Source organism: Triticum dicoccoides, chromosome 5A, assembly GCF_002162155.2.
Source record: "Triticum dicoccoides isolate Atlit2015 ecotype Zavitan chromosome 5A, WEW_v2.0, whole genome shotgun sequence".
Classification (NCBI taxonomy): domain Eukaryota; kingdom Viridiplantae; phylum Streptophyta; class Magnoliopsida; order Poales; family Poaceae; genus Triticum; species Triticum dicoccoides.
In genome coordinates, this window is record NC_041388.1 from 700,000,692 (window position 1) to 700,019,977 (window position 19,286).

The window sequence follows — 19,286 nt, forward strand, 5'->3', positions numbered from 1 at the left end:
AGTTTTGAGAAATTTTTAGAAGGTTCTTGACCTTTTTCTTCCCCTTTTTTCTCTTCATCAATGGGCGAACAAGAAAACCAAATTGGCCCGGCCCATTTTACGGTAGGAAAACTGGATGCTTCTACCGGTTTGTTAATCTTCTTCTAGTTTGGTTTCTTCTTTATCTATTTTGGGAACTTTTTAGAAGGTTCTTGACTGGATTTTTCTTTTTTCTCCTTATCAGTTTCACTATTTTTCACAATTTTAAAAAAAATCCGCATTTGTATAAATTGTTCATGTTTTTCAAAAAAAATTCTTAAATTTGAAAAATTATTTGGTTTTTTGAAAAAATGATCATTTTTGTAAAAAAAATTTAGAAATGCCCAGTTTGCCCCAAGAGCACTCGAGCGTGACGTGATGCAATTATGTGACAGCGTCGGTCGCCATTCTTCAACCTCGGAGCACACCCCATATCTATCTACTATCTACTATCTATCTATCTATTATCTATCTATCTACTATCTATCTACTACCATTATAAAAGCACTAGAGGGCGGAGAACCAAATCATCCTATCCATCGAAATCTGCAATCTGATGGTCTACATCACTCCAGCATACTAAACGTGTTTTATGCTTTAATTACTCACCATGCCATTACGTTAATTAATTACTCACCGTGCCATTGGGTTAACATAGCAGAGGGCAGCGACGTGTTACGTGAGGATGTTAACCCATCTGCCCAGCACCCTACACCTCGCCCCACCTCTTCCCTCCCCGCCAGCCACCGCCTGCCTCCATCTGCACGCGCCGCCGGATCGCCGCGTCCACGCGTAGCCCGGACCGCCGCCCACGCTCCAGGCGGCCGGTCCGCCGCGCCCGCGCTCGAGGCGTCCGGGCCACCCCATCCACGCTCCAGGCAGACCGCGGCGTCCACGCTCAAGGCTCCTAGGCCGCCCCGTCCATGTTCCAGGCGGACCGCGGCGCCATAGCTCCAGGCGCCCGGGCCGCCCCGTCCACGCACCGACCGGACCGCCACGCTCACGCTCCAACCGCTCGGGCCGCAGCGTCCACGCACCGCCCGAACATTGGCGCCGCCGGTCCTCCACGCTGCAGGTGCTTTTCCCTCACATTATTTTTGGTTGCAGTGACAATTTTTGGTTTAATTGTACGCATGTTCAATACCACTGCCTTCTAATTTCTGCTGCTGTAATTTCTAGGCTTGCTTCATAGAGTGCCATAGTTAAAACAGATGCAAACATATGTATTGCAGCGGTGGACTGCATAATGGGATAGATGTACATAATGGGAAGATGATTCCGATTTGTCTATCTATGTTGAGGCTCCTGCACTTTATCAATGTTGCTTACTTTGAACTCTGTAGTCGCACGTTGTACATGTTGTTCCAATGTCTGATTATTACATATGCTTTTTCACCTCTTTCTGTACTTTGTTGATTTTTCTTTAACATTTGTGTTTTTTTCTAACGGATGAGCAAGAGTAATCCAGACAAAGTTTCAGATACGACTATGCATCGTTCCCCATTTAAAGACGTAACGAACTCGTCTACGATTGAGAATGCAAATGTCACTACTAATAGTCAAGAAGCAAAAAAGAATACATTGTATGCCCGAATGTCTGATGAGAAAAGAGCAGCATTCCTTGAAAAATATCGTATGTCCCAATAAGAAAAGAAGGCTCAGGCTCTGAATATTATTAACGAGAAAGCTAAAATCCAGTCGGCAGGAATTCTGCAACAGATCCGTACGACTCGGATCGTGTCCATTTTGGATCGGACGGCGCTTATTAATCGTACGACGGTTGTTAATTTCTTTCCGTTTTCTCCACGATCCCGCAATAAATGGTGATTGGATTATGCTTTAAATGCGATTATAATTCTACTAGGCAACTCTATTATCGCGTAATTAATGAGTTACCGTTGGCATGATTATCCCGTAATAAATGGGTTGCCCTAATTTGAAACGTAATTAATGGGTCACCTCCTAATTTGCATGATTTTGCCCGTCCTTTTCTCATCCTAATTTCCCTGGCAAAAATAGTGTACAAGGTGGGATTTGTACTCTCAACCTTAGCAAGGTAAGACCTCTAAACTAACCACACTAACCAACTAGCCAAGCAATTAGTTGTGTATGTTGCATTTCTTTTTTATAATATAATATTTATAGTTTGCTTTGAATCTTTCTTGTATGTTATAGTTTGAGACACCCTCTGTAGTTATCATGTCAGTTTGAGATGCCCTCTGTAGTTATCATGTCGTTCATGTATAGTTATCATATTTTCTCTTTGTTAAAATTATCATGTGAAAAAGGCATCCAAATACACCCCAGTAAATTTTGTGTAAATAGCATGGTAAGATACATACTATGGACCTGATAACTTAGCTATAAACACGTGGTAACTTTGACCCATAAGGATAAAAGTTGTTGAAAAATTATCCCCGACAACTTCTATGTTAATAGCATGGTAATATTTCACACCATATACCTGATAACTCACGCACAAACACCCGTGATTATGTTTTTTACCCGAGGGATTTTTTTAAACATACCTTGTAACTTATGTGTCAATGGCATGATACCGAAAGGTCAGAAGGTAGAACTGTCCATAACTTTTTGTGTGAATAGCATGATAATATAGAATCCTGGACCTGATAACTTAGATATAAACACCACAATAACTTTGACCCGTGGAAAAAAATTGTTGAAAACATACCACTGATAACTTTTTGTGTAAAAGCATGATAAGATACGCTCTTGGACCGGATAACTTAGGTACAAACGCCACGAAAACTTTTGACCCATGGAAAAGTGTTATGGAAAAAAAATTCTCTGTAAATAACATGGTAATACAGGCTCTCGGGCCTGATAACTTATGTACAAACACCATGATAACTTTACCCATGAAAATATACTTCGGTAAGATGTGTGTAAATTACATGGTAATATATGCACAACAGAGCTGGTACCTTACTTAGCTCAGGCATGATAACTTTTGACCCAAAATAAAAAGTCGTTGAAACATGCCAACATGGATCTTATTTCGAAGGTCTCACCATGGCGGATTTTTTTTTGTGAAAATGGATTTTGAATCGAATAGACTGTTTGAGTTACAAAACATTTTGAAACTTCAAAATAAAGTGAATCTATGATGACATTAGCTTTTATGCACTTTAAGTGCATTTACATGTGGGGAGAAATTTGAAAGAAATCATTTTTATGCGCGTAATTTTTATATGTAAACATCATGGTAACTTATGTACCATAGACGTGATAACTTGCATATCCCAGACGTGATAACTTTTTACTTGAAAAAAAAGTCATCGTAACATATCACCATGGGATCTTGTTTCGAAGGTCTTGTCAAGACAGTTCTTTTATGTGAAAACATTTTTTCAATCGGACCAACAGTTTGGACTACAAAACATTTTGTATTTTGAATTTATTTAGAATCTTTGCCGATGTCATCATTTCTATTTTATATGCATGCATGCATGCAGACTTGAAAATGAATTAGGAATTGGCTCGCACACCACACTCACTCCTTACTTTTTGAAATCGTGCGGATGTGTTGCAATCCTCCGGACGTGTGGAAGTTAGTCAAGTCCTATTATTAATGGTCAACTAACAGCTGAGGCACATGCTTTGTTAGGATCCAAGAAATGTACACCTTTGAGAAACATAACCAACACACACACAAATGGTATGTTCATACTCTGCATATCATAATTATTGAATTACCATTTACTCATTTTGCTAGGAGGTTCGTCTCCTGCGTTGTGTTAGAACACCCAGAGTGCGAAGCGTGCTACTACGAGTCCCTAGGTTTTGCGGATCATCAGCAAGGCAAGTAACACTTTGATCATACCCTTTTATCATCCAGTTTTTATGCATTAGTTCCAATCCTCAAACATTGCATGGTTAGGATGTGATTAACATGTGGGTTGGGAATTAGTTGATGAGGTAGAACCTATGACCCTGTTATGTTCAAACCTTGGGAGTTACTTCTACGTGTTGCTTATATTGCTATGCTATGCTCGTAGACGTGGTTGGGTGAGTGCAATCCATGATAGATGTGAGATTGTTAATTAATGGTTCAATTTAAGGTGGCAACTTGAATACACATCTGGGTGGATTGTTTGTTGGGCACCTGGGGAATCCAGTGTTGTCCTAGGATATCCCAGAGTACCCGTGTGATAATCCTATGGTCCGCCATCCAGGCTCAAAGGGAACTGAGATATTTTCATGCTAGAAACTTCCGTGTGCAGCCACAAGCTATTATGGGCTCTAGCATAGTTGAGTAAGTTGCATGAAGCTCCCGAAGAGGTGGATCAGCAGGTAGAGGGATGTAGGTTGGTATGGTCTGCCCGGAGTAAGGGGTTAATACTTCTGAAAGACTGTGTCTTGGTCATCCGTTTCTCAAACATCATGAAGTGCGAGAAATCCAACGGAGGAGATCGAGTCTTGTGGGGAAAAGTGCGCAAACCTCTGCAGAGTGTATAAACTAATCATGGTTAGTCGTGTCCCCGGTTATGAACATCTTGAGTATCTAGTACTTGGAGTATCATAAGTATCTCATCACTATTAAATAATATTATTGGGTCGCTAATTACTTTAATTGGGATTGAGTTGGAGGAACCTTCTCAATGATGTTTCAACTACCATGATAGTTAAATAAAATCTATTTCTTTGTTGTAGGAAAAAATTGGCTTTTCGCAAAAACTCTAACCATAGAGCTTTCCACCAGCCAAATATGCATGTAGTGATAGCATTATTCTGTTCTTGCTCTACTATGTTATTTTGCCAGCATATTCCATGTGCTGACCCGTTTTCGGGCTGCAACGTATCATGTTGCAGACTTTTCATACAAGGAGTAAGGTTCGTTAGGTCATTGCCGTGCAGCTCAGCTATGCCATTGGAGTTGATGGACTCATTGTATCTTCCAAGCCTTCCGTTATTATCGTATTAGATGGCCTTAAGCCATATTTATTGTAATAAGTTCTCTTTTGTGACATTCGATGTAATAAGTGTGTGATTGCTACTCTGTTATAAATCCTCGAGTACTGTGTGTGTCAGCATTACCGATCCAGGGATGACATTGAAGCACAGAGACTTGACCATTTGAGGCCGGGTCGCTACACTCAAGCTCTGGCACCTCTGCAAATCACTGCTTCCCTCTGCAAAGGGACTATCTATTTACTTCTATGTTGTGTCATTACCTTCTAAAATAAGCGCCAGAACCTGAGAGCACTGCCATCATGCTTATGCATTGTGTGTGGCTATTGTTGGGTGCATCATGACTGTATCTTTTCTACCATGAATTACAATGTTTAGGCGCTGCTTGGACTATGGAGGTGCTCTGCATTTATGTTTTGCGATCTCAGAAAGGGCTAGCGAGCTACCACTATTGTCATATTATATCATGGTTGTTTTGAGAACGTGTTGCCGTTTGAGATATCTTATTATTGCTCACTAGTTGATTATGTTATTGATATGAGTTAATATAATTTTTAAGAGTTATTGTCGTCATGTTTAGTTATAATGTTGGCTGAAAACCTGGGTGCCGTTTAAGCTTTTTATGCAAACAAGAGCAAAAGAGTTCGTAAAAGTTTTACTTTTTTACTTTCAGTTTATCAACTGAATTGCTTGAGGACAAGCAAATGTTTAAGCTTGGGGGAGTTGATATGTCTCCAACGTATCAAATTTTCCTAACGCTTTTCCTCTTGTTTTGGACTCGAATTTGCATGATTTGAATGAAACTAACCCCGGACTGATGTTGTTTTCAGCAGAACTACCATGGTGTTGTTTTTGTGGAGAAATAAAAGTTCTCGGAATGGAATGAAACTTTACGAGGAATTTTTATATCAATGAAGAGAATTTCTGGAGCCAAGATCCACCAGAGGGGGCACCTGGGTGGGCACAACCCACCAGGGTGCGCCCCCTCCTGACGCACCTAGGTGGGGTGTCCCCACCTGTTGGCCGCGCAGACCCTGAAACCAACGCTATAAAATCCTATTTTTCCAGAAAAAAATTAGGGAGAAAGAATTATCATGATCCACGAGTCGGAGCCGCCGGCACCTCCTGTTCTTCATCGGGAGGCCAGATCTAGAGTCCATTTGGGGCTCCGGAGAGGGGGATCTTCGTTCTTCATCATCACCAACCCTTCTCCATCGCCAATTCCATGATGCTCCCCACCGGGAGTGAGTAATTCCTTCATAGGCTTGCTGGTCGGCGAGGAGTTGGATGAGATTCATCATGTAATCGAGTTAGTTTTGTTAGGGCTTGATCCCTAGTATCCACTATGTTCTAAGATTGATGTTGCTATGACTTTGCTATGCTTAATGCTTGTCACTATGGGCCCGAGTGCCATGATTTCAGATCTGAATCATTTATGTTATCACCATTATATGCATGTTCTAGATCCGATCTTGCAAGTTATAGTCACCTACTACATGTTATGACCCGGCAACCCCGGAGTGACAATAGTCGTGCCACTTTCGGTGATGAACGTAGTTTGAGGAGTTCATGTATTCACCGTGTGTTAATACTTTGTTCTGGTTCTCTATTAAATGGGGGCCTTAATATCCCTTAGTTTCCATATGGACCCCGCTGCCACAGGAGGGTAGGACAAAAGATGTCATGCAAGTTCTTTCCATAAGCATGTATGACTATTTATGAAATACATGCCTACATTATATTGATGAATTGGAGCTAGTGTCGTATCGCCCTAGGTTATAACTGTCTCATGATGAATATCATCCAACAAGTCACCGATCCAATGCCTATGAATTTATCTTATATTGTTCTTGCTAAGTTACTACTGCTATTGTTACTATTACACTTGTTACAAAACTATTGCTATCACTTTTACCGTTATTGTTACTATTGTCACTATTATCCAAACTATCATATTACTTTGCTACTGATCACGTTGCTGCAGATAATTAATCTTCAGGTGTGGTTGAATTGACAACTCAGCTGCTAACACCTTCAAATATTCTTTGGCTCCCCTTATGTCGAATCTATAAATTTGGGTTGAATACTCTACCCTCGAAAACTATTGCGATCCCCTATATTTGTGGGTTATCTGTTGGAAATATGCCCTAGAGGCAATAATAAAATGATTATTATTGTATTTCCTTGTTCATGACAATTGTCTATTGTTCATGCTATAATTGTATTAACTGGAAACCGTAATGCATGTGTGAATACATAGACCACAACATGTCCCTAGTAAGCCTCGAGTTGACTAGCTCGTTGATCAATAGATGGTTATGGTTTTCTGACCATGGACATTGGATGTCGTTGATAACGGGATCACATCATTAGGAGAATGATGTGATGGACAAGACCCAATCCTAAGCATAGCACAAGATCATGTAGTTCGTTTGCTAAGAGCTTTTCTAATGTCAAGTATCTTTTCCTTAGACCATGAGATTGTGCAACTCCGTATACCGTAGGAATGCTTTGGGTGTACCAAACGTCACAACGTAACTGGGTGGCTATAAAGGTGCACTACAGGTATCTCCGAAAGTATTTGTTGAGTTGGCACGAATCGAGACTGGGATTTGTCACTCCATATGACGGAGAGGTATCTCTGGGCCCACTCGGTAATGCATCATCATAATGAGCTCAGTGTGACTAAGAAGTTAGTCACGGGATCATGCGTTACGGAACGACTAAAGAGACTTTCCGGTAATGAGATTGAACAAGGTATAGGGATACCGACGATCAAATCTCGGGCAAGTAACATACCAATAGACAAAGGGAATTGTATACGGGATTGATTGAATCCCCGACATCGTGGTTCATCCGATGAGATCATCGTGGAACATGTGGGAGCTAATATGCATATCCAGATCTCGCTATTGGTTATTGGCCGGAGAGGTGTCTCGGTCATGTCTGCATGTTTCCCGAACCCGTAGGGTCTACACACTTAAGGTTCGGTGTCGCTAGAGTTGTTATGGGAAATAGCATGTGGTTACTGAAGGTAGTTCAGACTCCCGGATGAGATCCTGGATGTGACGAGCAACTCCGGTATGGTCCGGAGGTGAAGATCGATATATTGGACGAAGGGTATTGGAGTCCGAAATTGTTCTGGGAGTACCGGGTGATGACCAGCGTGACCGAAAGGTGTTTTGGAGGCCCCGGCAAGCGTTGGGGGGCCTTATGGGCCAAGGGGAGGGGGCACACCATCCCACTAAGGGGTTGTGCGCCCCTTCCAACCCCTCTCACATAACCTAGAGAGGTGGGGGCGTCTCCCCTAGGGCAGCCACCCCTCCCGGCTTGGGGGGCAAGTTTCCTAGGGGTGGGGGCGCCCAAACCCATCTAGGGTTTCCCCTGTGGCCGCTGCCCCTCCCCTAGGGAACCCTAGGGCGCCTCCTCCACCCCTTCCCCCTATATATAGTGAGGGAGATAGAGGGCAGCCGCACCCCTTCCCTGGCGTAGCCCCTCCCTCCCCCAACTCTTCCTTCTCCTCCGTAGAGCTTGGCGAAGCCCTGCAGGAATACCACAAGCTCCACCACCACGCCGTCGTGCTGCCGGAGTCCTCCCTCAACTTCTCCTCTCCCCTTACTGGATCAAGAAGGAGGAGACATCCCCGGGCTGTACGTGTGTTGAACGCGGAGGCGCCGTCTGTTCGACGCTAGATCAGATCTTCCGTGATTTGAATCGCCGCGAGTACGACTCCATCAACCGCGTTCTTGTAACGCTTCCACTTAGAGATCTTCAAGGGTATGAAGATGCACTCCCTCTCTCTCGTTGCTAGCATCTCCTAGATTGATCTTGGTGATACGTAGGAAAATTTTGAATTATTACTACGTTCCCCAACAGTGGTATCAGAGCCAGGTTTATGCGTAGATTCTATGCACGAGTAGAACACAAAGTTGTTGTGGGTGATGATTTGTTCAATTTTCTTGTCGTTACTAGTCTTATCTTGATTCGGCGACATTGTGGGATGAAGCGGCCCGGACCGATCTTACACGCACACTTACATGAGACAGGTTCCACCGACTGACATGCACTTGATGCATAAGGTGGCTAGCGGGTGTCTGTCTCTCCCACTTTAGTCGGATCGGATTCGATGAAGAGGGTCCTTATGAAGGGTAAATAGCAATTGGCATATCACCGCTGTGGCTTTTGCATAGGTAAGAAACATTCTTGCTAGAAACCCATAGCAGCCACGTAAAACATGCAACAACAATTAGAGGACGTCTAACTTGTTTTTGCAGGGTATGCTATGTGATGTGATATGGCCAAAAGGATGTGACGAATTATATATATGTAATGTATGAGATTGATCATGTTCTTGTAGTAGGAATCACGACTTGCATGTCGATGAGTATGACAACCGGTAGGAGCCACATGAGTTGTCTTAATTTATTGTATGACATGCAAGTCAATGAAAAACGCCATGTAATTACTTTACTTTATTGCTAACCGTTAGCCATAGTAGTAGAAGTAATAGTTGGCGAGACAACTTCATGAACACATGATGATGGAGATCATGGTGTCATGCCGGTGACGAAGGTGATCATGCCGCGCCTCGAAGATGGAGATCAAAGGCGCAAGATGATATTGGCCATGTCATGTCACTTTATGATTTGCATGTGATGTTTGTCATGTTTACATCTTATTTTCTTAGAACGACGGTAGCATAAATAAGATGATCCCTCACTAAAATTTCAAGATATGTGTTCCCCCTAACTGTGAACCGTTGCGAAGGTTCGTTGTTTCGAAGCACCACGTGATGATCGGGTGTGATAGATTCTAACGTTCGCATACAACGGGTGTAAGCCAGATTTACACATGCAAAACACTTAGTTTGACTTGACGAGCCTAGCATGTACAGACATGGACTCGGAACACAAGAGACCGAAAGGTTGAACATGAGTCGTATAGTAGATGCGATCAACATGAAGATGTTCACCGATGATGACTAGTCCATCTCACGTGATGATCGAACACGGCCTAGTTGACTCGGATCATGTATCACTTAGATGACTAGAGGGATGTCTATCTAAGTGCGAGTTCATTAAATAATTTGATTAGATGAACTTAATTATCATTAACATAGTCAAAAGGTCTTTGCAAATTATGTCGTAGCTTACGCTTTAGTTCTACTATTTAAGATATGTTCCTACAGAAAATTTAGTTGAAAGTTGATAGTAGAAATTATGCGGACTGCGTCCGTCAACTGAGGATTATCTTCATTGTTGTGCAGAAGGCTTATGTCCTTAATGCACCGCTCGGTGTGCTGAACCTCGAGCGTCGTCTGTAGGTGTTGCGAAACATCCGACATACACGTTTTGATGACTACGTGATAGTTTAGTGCGTAACGCTAACGGTTTAGAATTGTGGCACCAAAGACGGTTTTGAAACGTCACAGAACATATGAGATGTTCCAAAGACTGAAATTGGGATTTCATACTAGTGCCCACGTCAAGAGGTATGTGACCTCTGACAAGTTTCTTAAGCCTGCAAACTAAGGGAGAAAAGCTCAATCATTGAGCATGTGCTCAGATTGTCTGAGTACTACAATCGCTTGAATCGAGTGGGAGTTAATCTTCCAGATGAGATAGGGATGGTTCTCCATAGTCACTGCCACCAAGCTATTAGAGCTTCGTGATGAACTATAACATATCAGGGATAGACATGATGATCCTTGAGCAACTCGCGATGTTTGACACCGCGAAAGTAGAAATCAAGTAGGAGCATCAACTGTTGATGGTTAGTAAAACCACTAGTTTCAAGAAGGGCAAGGGAAAGAAGGGATACTTCATGAAACGGCAAATCAGTTGCTGCTCTAGTGAAGAAACCCAAGGATGAACCCAAACCCGAGGCTAAGTGCTTCTATAATGAGGGGAACGGTCACTCAAGCAGAACTACCCTAAATACTTGGTAGATGAGAAGGCTGGCAAGGTCGATAGTAGTATTTTGAATATACGTTATATTATTGTGTACTTTACTAGTACTCCTAGTAGCACCAGGGTATTAGATACCGGTTCGGTTGCTAAGTGTTGGTAACTCGAAATAAAAGCTACGGAATAAACGGGGACTAGCTAAAGGTGAGATGACGATATGTGTTGGAAGTGTTTCCAAGGTTGATGTGATCAAACATCGCACGCTCCCTCTACCATCGGGATTGGTGTTAAACCTAAATAATTGTTATTTGGTGTTTGCATTGAGCATAGACATGATTGGATTATGTTTATCGCAATACGATTATTCATTTAAGGAGAATAATGGTTACTCTATTTATTTGAATAATACCTTCAATGGTATTGCACCTAAAATGAATGGTTTATTGAATCTCGATCGTAGTGATACATATGTTCATGCCAAAAGATATAAGATAGTAATGATAGTACCACATACTTGTGGCACTGCCATTTGAGTCATATTGGTATAAAACACATGAAGAAGCTCCATGTTGATGGATCTTTGGACTCACTCGTTTCTGAAAAGATTGAGACATGCGAACCATGTCTATTGGTAGATATGCATGAAGAAACTCCATACAGATGGATCGTTTGGACTCACTTGATTTTGAATCACTTGAGACATGCAAATCATACCACATGGGAAAGATGACTGAAAGGCCTCGTTTTCAGTAAGATGGAACAAGAAAGCAACTTGTTGGAAGTAATACATTTTGATGTGTGTAGTCCAATGAGTGTTGAGGCACGCAGTGGATATCGTTATGTTCTTACTTCACATATGATTTGAGTAGATGCTAAGTATATTTACTTGATGAAACACAAGTCTGAATTATTGAAAGGTTTAAGTAATTTCAAAGTGAAGTTGAAGATCGTCATGACAAGAGGATAAAAGGTCTATGATATGATCATAGAGATGAATATCTGAGTTACGAGTTTGGCACACAATTAAGACATTGTGGAAATTGTTTCACAACTAATACCGCCTGGAACACCATAGTGTGATGGTGTGTCCGAACATCATAACCGCACCCTATTGGATATGGTGCATACCATGATGTCTCTTATCGAATTGCCACTATCGTTTATGGGTTAGGCATTAGAGACAACCACATTCACTTTAAATAGGGCACCACGCAATTCCGTTGAGACGACACCGTATGAACTATGGTTTAGAAAAACCTAAGATGTCGTTTCTTAAAAGTTTGGGGCTGCGACGCTTATGTGAAAAATTTTCAGGCTGATAAGCTCGAACCCAAAGTGGATAAATGCATCTTCATAGAATACCCAAAACAGTTGGGTATACCTCCTATTTCAGATCCGGAAGCAAAAGTGATTGTTTCTAGAAACGGGTCCTTTCTCGAGGAAAAGTTTCTCTCGAAAGAATTGGTGGGAGGAAGATATAACTTGATAAGGTTGTTGAACCTTTACTTCAACCAGAGAGTAGCGCATCATAGAAAGATGTTTCTGTGGCACCTACCTCAGTTGAAGAGAAAGCTAATGATGATGATCATGGAGCTTCATATCAAGTTACTATCGAACCTCGTAGGTCGACAAGGGTGTGTTCAACTTCTAAGTGGTAACCCTGTCTTAAAGGTCACGTTGTTAGACAACGATGAACCTATGAGCTATGGAGAAGCGATGGTAGGCCCGGATTCCAAAAAATAGCTGGAAGCCATGAAATTCAGATAGGATCATGTATGAGAACAAAGTATGGACTTTGGTGGACTTTCCCGATGATCGGCTATAACACCCATGATGCGGCTATATCTTCCACGTGTGGGAGCACGACTTAGAGGCATAGCCGCATAGTAGGTATGTCGCAAGAGGGGTAATCTTTACACATCCCATGTACTGAATAATAAAGGGATAAAGAGTTGGCTTACAATCGCTGAGGGAGTCCTGGATTAGGGGGTGTTCGGGTAGCCGGACTATACCTTCAGCCGGACTCCTGGACTATGAAGATACAAGATTGAAGACTTCGTCCCGTGTCCGGATGGGACTTTCCTTGGCGTGGAAGGCAAGCTTGGCGATGCGGATATTCAAGATCTCCTACCATTGTAACCGACTCTATGTAACCCTAACCCTATCCGGTGTCTATATAAACCGGAGGGTTGTAGTCCGTAGGCAATCAACTCCATATACAACAATCATACCATAGGCTAGCTTCTAGGGTTTAGCCTCCTTGATCTCGTGGTAGATCTACTCTTGTACTACCCATATCATCAATATTAATCAAGCAGGACGTAGGGTTTTACCTCCATCAAGAGGGCCCGAACCTGGGTAAAACATCGTGTTCCCTGCCTCCTGTTACCATCCGGCCTAGACGCACAGTTCGGGACCCACTACCCGCGATCCGCCGGTTTTGACACCGACATTGGTGATTTCATTGAGAGTTCCTCTGTGTCGTCGCCTTTAGGTCCGATGGCTCCTTTGATCATCAACAACGATGCGGTCCAGGGTGAGACTTTTCTCCCCGGACAGATCTTTGTCTTCGGCGGCTTCGCTCTGCGGGCCAATTCGCTCGACCACCTGGAGCAGATCGAGAGCTACGCCCCTGGCCATCAAGTCAGGTTTGGAAGCTTAAACTACACGGCTGACATCCGCGGAGACTTGATCTTTACGGGCTCAAGCCACGGCCAAGCGCGCCGCACTATCTCGAGGGGCATGATCTAGCTCTGCCCCCGGACAGTGTCCTGGAGGCCGCACACGCATCGGTTCCGACCCCTAACTCGGAGCCTATTGCGCCAATCGACGATGAGCGGTTGGACGTCACCTCGGGGGCTGCGATCCCGAAAGCGATCGAGCCGAACGCTAGCCCCGCACTCTGCACGACCCGTGACTCCGAGGACCCGGACTCCTCCCCGGACTCCGGACCCCCTACGCCCCTGCCAATCGAATCCGATTGGGCGCCGATAATGGAGTTCACCGCCGCAGACATCTTTCAACATTTGCCTTTTGGCGACATCCTGAATTCTCTTAAGTCTCTCTCTTTATCAGGAGAGCCCTGGCCGGACTATGGTCAGCGAGGGTGGGATGCGGACGATGAGGAAATTCAAAGCCCACCCACCACCCACTTGGTAGCCACTGTCGACAATTTAAACAACGTGCTCAACTTCGACTCCGGAGACATCGACAGCATGGATGACGATACAGGAGATACCGACGAACCAACGCCCATAGGGCATTGGACAGCCACCTCATCTCACGATGTGTACATGGTGGATACCCCTAAAGGAAGCAACAACGAGGAAAAAGGGGATGGGACGGGAGATCAACTCCCCGAAAAGCAATCAAAGCGTCGGCGTAAACGCCGACCCAAGCCCCGCCTCGACAAAAACCCACCCATAGAGCAAGACGAGCCGGTAGACGACGAGCAGGCCTTAGAGCAACCGTCCGAACAGGGCAACACGGATAGAGAAACCGAACATCCCTCCTCCGGCAAAAACGGCATTCCGGACGACCTCACGCCGGATAAACCTATGGAGCAGAAGAATCTCCACGAGAGACTCGTTGCAACTGCACGCAGCCTAAAAAAGCAGAAGCGGAAGCTAAAAACAGCGGAAGATGCACTCCGGATTAGATGGAGCAAAGTAATCAGTACCGCAGATAAATGCAGTGACAGTCGCCGCACTAAAAGCTATCCGAAAAGAAAGCTACTGCCTGAATTTGACAAAGAGGCCCTAGAGCCCTCGCATTCAAAAAATGAGAAAGCCACACGGTCGGATAGACGACCCCATAAAGCGGCAAGCGGCGCCGCACCTAAATCGGCATGCGACCCACTTAAGGATTCGCATCATGGCCCAGTCAGGTCCATTTATGGGCCAAGAAAGCAAGCTCTTGTAAGCAACGCTATGAAGCCATCATCAGAATCCGGCACACCCAAATACAGGGGCGCCGCACACCCCCTATGTTTCACCGATGAGGTCCTGGACTATGAATTTCCAGAGGGATTCAAACCCGTAAACATAGAGGCATATGATGGAACAACAGACCCTGGAGTCTGGATCGAGGATTATATCCTCCACATACACATGGCTAGAGGAGATGATCTCCACACCATAAAATATTTACCCCTTAAGCTTAAAGGGCCAGCCCGGCATTGAATTAAAAGCCTTCCCGAAAACACGATTGGAAGCTGGGAGGAGCTCGAGGATGCTTTCCGGGCAAACTTTCAGGGGATCTATGCCCGCCCTCCGGATGCAGACGATCTCAGTCACTTAACTCAACAACCCGGAGAATCAGCTCGGCAGTTCTGGAATAGATTCCTCACTAAAAAGAATCAGATAGTCGACTGTCGGGACGCCGAAGCCTTAGCAGCTTTCAGGCATAATGCCTGAGACGAATGGCTCGCCAGACACCTCGGCCAAAAAAAGCCAAGAACAATGGCCGCACTAACAAGCCTCATGACCCGCTTTTGTGCAGGGGAGGACAGCTGGTTGGCAAGGTGCAGCCCCAGCGACCCAAGTACATCCGAAATTAGGGATGGAAGCGGAAAACCGCGACGCAACAAGGACCGTCGCTGGACTAAGGACAAAAGTCCGAAGAGCACGACAGTCAATGCCGGATTCAAATGCTCACGACAAAAACAGGCAAAATCGCCCCCACAGGATAACAGGGACGATCCATCCAACCTAAATAAAATCCTGGACAGGATATGTCATATACACAGTACTCCCAGGAAGCCTGCTAACCATACCCACAGAGATTGTTGGGTTTTCAAACAATCCGGCAGACTCAATGCCGAACACAAGGGGCTCGATACACCAAGCGAAGACGAGGACGAACCCCAAAAGCAGAGCACCAGGAAACAAAAGAACTTCCCACAAGAAGTAAAAACAGTGAACTCACTTCACATAATGAAATGTGCGGTGCCCGTAAAGGTACACACCACACGGCCCATCCCCAAAGGGTCCCGCCACTGGTTGTCAAAACCAATCATCTTCGATCAGCTAGATTATTCTAGAAATTTCAAAAATGCAGGCTAGACTGCCTTGATACTCGATCTAATAATTGGCGGACTCCGGTTTTCAAATGTCCTTATGGACGGCGGCAGTGGACTAAACCTGATATATCAGGATACAATCCATCACATGGGGATAAACCCAGCAAGAATCCGCCGCAGCAAAACCTCCTTTCAAGGGGTAACACCTGGTCCGGACACCCATTGTATGGGTTTTCTCCGGCTCGAAGTTATATTCGTCTCTGCCGATAACTTCCGTCGTGAAAAGCTGACCTTCCGTATCGTCCCGTTCTCAAGTCGCTATCAAGCACTACTGGGACGCGAAGCTTTCGCCCGCTTTAACGCAATACCACATTATGCATCTCTCACGCTTAAGATGCCCGGTCCATGAGGCATCATCTCTTTGAATGGGAAGCACTAAAGTGCGCCTCCCCAAGCGGAGGACTGTGCGTCCGCTTTGACAGCCCCACAGTAAAACGGCCTCACCCGGCCAAAAAACTTGGAAATAGGTCATTAAAGGCCACGAACGCGGATAGACGAGTTCGGGACAAAATCATCATTGATGCAAGCTTAGTGGCCATATACCCCCACTAGGGGCTCCATGCATATACAATAAGAGACAATAAAGCTCAATTTTATATATTTTACTTTATACTTTGTTTACTTTAAACTTTTGTTCAGCACGACCCATTTTTCAACTCAGTTTCTCTCTTTTACAGATCAACGTCGTGCGGCGCCCGTCCAGGATACGGCACAACGGAGACACAGGCGCAGACGTGCAGTAGGGACCCGTCCTAAAGGATTCTTTTTAGATTAAGACCCCGCGTAAACCTTTTTTACTCTCTCTTGTTGCTACACATCCCCTGGTTTTTTCTGATATAACCAAGGAGGAGGCTGGCGTCTTGGCATGTGGCCACATCAGAATTTTTGCACGCACCTGGACACTAGGGGCTTTTTAAATAAAGAGTGTTGTTTCGCCCGCACTCATAAAGACCGAACACCTTAGGGAGTGTTCGGCGTCACGAGTTTTGGCATTATATGCATCGGCTCCGAATCATGTCTTTGGTCAAATGTTGGGTTGCCCGGCTCCTGAGTTCGGCTACCTTACGTTCCGCTCTATCGGCTAAGGTAGCACCAGGAGAACTACTGCGATTGTGCCCCGGTTCGGCCGGGCGAGCACCTTAGTAGAGAAAGCCGAAAACTGATTGTCATGATGTAGCGTGAGACTGGTCAGCCACTCGATGACCTATCAGAATCTATCGGATTCCTCCGCTTTAACGAAGGGCCGCTTCCCGGTCAGGCACATACACGCCCCGAACTCGGGCGAGCGCAGTCGCCACCAAGGGGCTACCTAAATAGTCTCACTGTCAAGCTCCTATGGCTAAGTGAAAGTGTTAAAGCATTATAGTCCGGTTGCCTGGCCCGCTGCGCTATCACCTCCTTTGTAGGACCAAGATGTTGGGTTAAGTGTGAAAATGCGTCTTCTGCGAGCACCCCCGCACTATGTGCGTGGGGGCTGAAGCCAACGACTGCCATCTTTCAGATTTTGTATATATATATATCTTAAAACGGCCGCACAGGAGGTGTTCCCAATACTTGAAGGCACAAGTATAAAAAGGCCACTACAGTTTATCAAAATATTACTTTATAATTACATATGCTATCATAACATAGCATCTTTCGAGCACTGCGTCTCTATTACGCGAGCGCCTTCAAGGACTTCCTGAAAATAGTGCTCGGAGGGTACTCGGCTTTTGTCCGAATCTCGGGACGCAACAACGGTGGTCTCCATCTCTGCCCAATATGTCTTGACACGGGCAAGAGCCATCCTTGCGCCCTCTATGCATGCTGACCTCTTCATTGCATCAATACGCGGCACCGCGTCAAGGAATTGCTGCACCAAGCTGAAATAACTCTTCGGCTCCGATCTCCCCGGCCACAGATGACCCATGACGTACTTCATGGCGAGTCCGGACAACCTATTCAGTTCGGCCCATTGAGCCAAACGATCGTCCACTGCTAGTGGACGCTCTGGATTGTGAAACTGCGACCAGAAAAGCTTTTCCACTTCGCGATCTTTCTGATCTCGAAAGTGTTCGGTCGCATCAGCAGCACTTGTTGCCAAATCCAGATAGGTATCCTCCACACTCCACATCCGGTCCAACGGAGCAAACTTCGGATCGCAAAATTTCCTTCGCAACATAAAGGGCTTTCCAGCCGCAATATGTTCGGCCTAACGCAGCTCCTCCTTTGCAGCTCTCATCGCAGAGCGCGCGTCCTTGGCATTGGCAACGACCTTCTCTAAGTCCGTCTGTTTCGCCTGGTCTTCTTTCTCAAGAAGTCTGCAACGGTCTGCAGCACTCTTTAACTTTTCGGCCATCTCGGCCATCTCTTCCTTGCTTCGGCAATGAGCAGCCTGTTCGGCTCTCAGCTCTTCAAGGGCTTTCTTGGCAGCCGGACCACTTTCTCTGGCTTGATATTTAGCTCGGGCAAGTTCTGCCCTGAGACTCTCCACAGCGGCCGCACCATCTGCGTCAAACACACACACATTGTAAGACACAGGCATAAAATTGTTCTTACCTGATGCCGCCCGAGGAATTAAATACCTTGAGCCTCATCAAGCCGCTTATTAACAAGCGTGATGTCGGCAACTGCCACGTCCAGTTGCCGCTTTAGTTCGGTAAAATCTTCAGTTCGGCTCGATTCCGGACACCCTGCTGCCTACATTCAAAGGCGACATCTTAGACCTGGGATTATGATCCTCCGCGTGCCGTCATTTCTTGACGATGCGCAGAGTCTCAGGGGCTACTATCTACACAGGGCGCATCTTATTCATGCGCAACTGACAAAAGTGTACATTATCTAATGTACCTCAAAACCCGTCAGTAAACTTTTGACGGCCTCATACAATCCGCTCTCTGCGGATGAGATCTTTTCAATCACCGTTCCCATCAATGCACGGTGCTCCTCCGAGATAGAAGCTCGCCCCAGCAGAATCTTTAGCTCCTCCGGCCGAGCACCAGACGGTGCCGGACTTCTCCCACGACCTCTTTCGAAGGCCGGACACGGAGAACCTCGGGGGGCCACATAGCTATCTGCCGCCCCTGCCGGATTCGGAGAAACCCTCTGCGACGACACCTCAGGGTCGCCCGCCTCGCTAGGCGGCACGGCAGGGGGAGGCGTCCCGCTCTCCATCATCTCCGAAAGGAGATCCCCCGAAGACGAGCTCTGCTGAGAAGGGCTGAGGTCCGAGCTACAAGGTAAAAATTCGGTTAATCTTCTCAGATCTAAATCATCCCTCATCCCTCAAAAGGAAAACCTTTCTCTACTTACGGCTCACTGGAGGGATGATCCCCTTGAGGGCGTAGTCCGGCCGAGGAACTCCCCGGCGT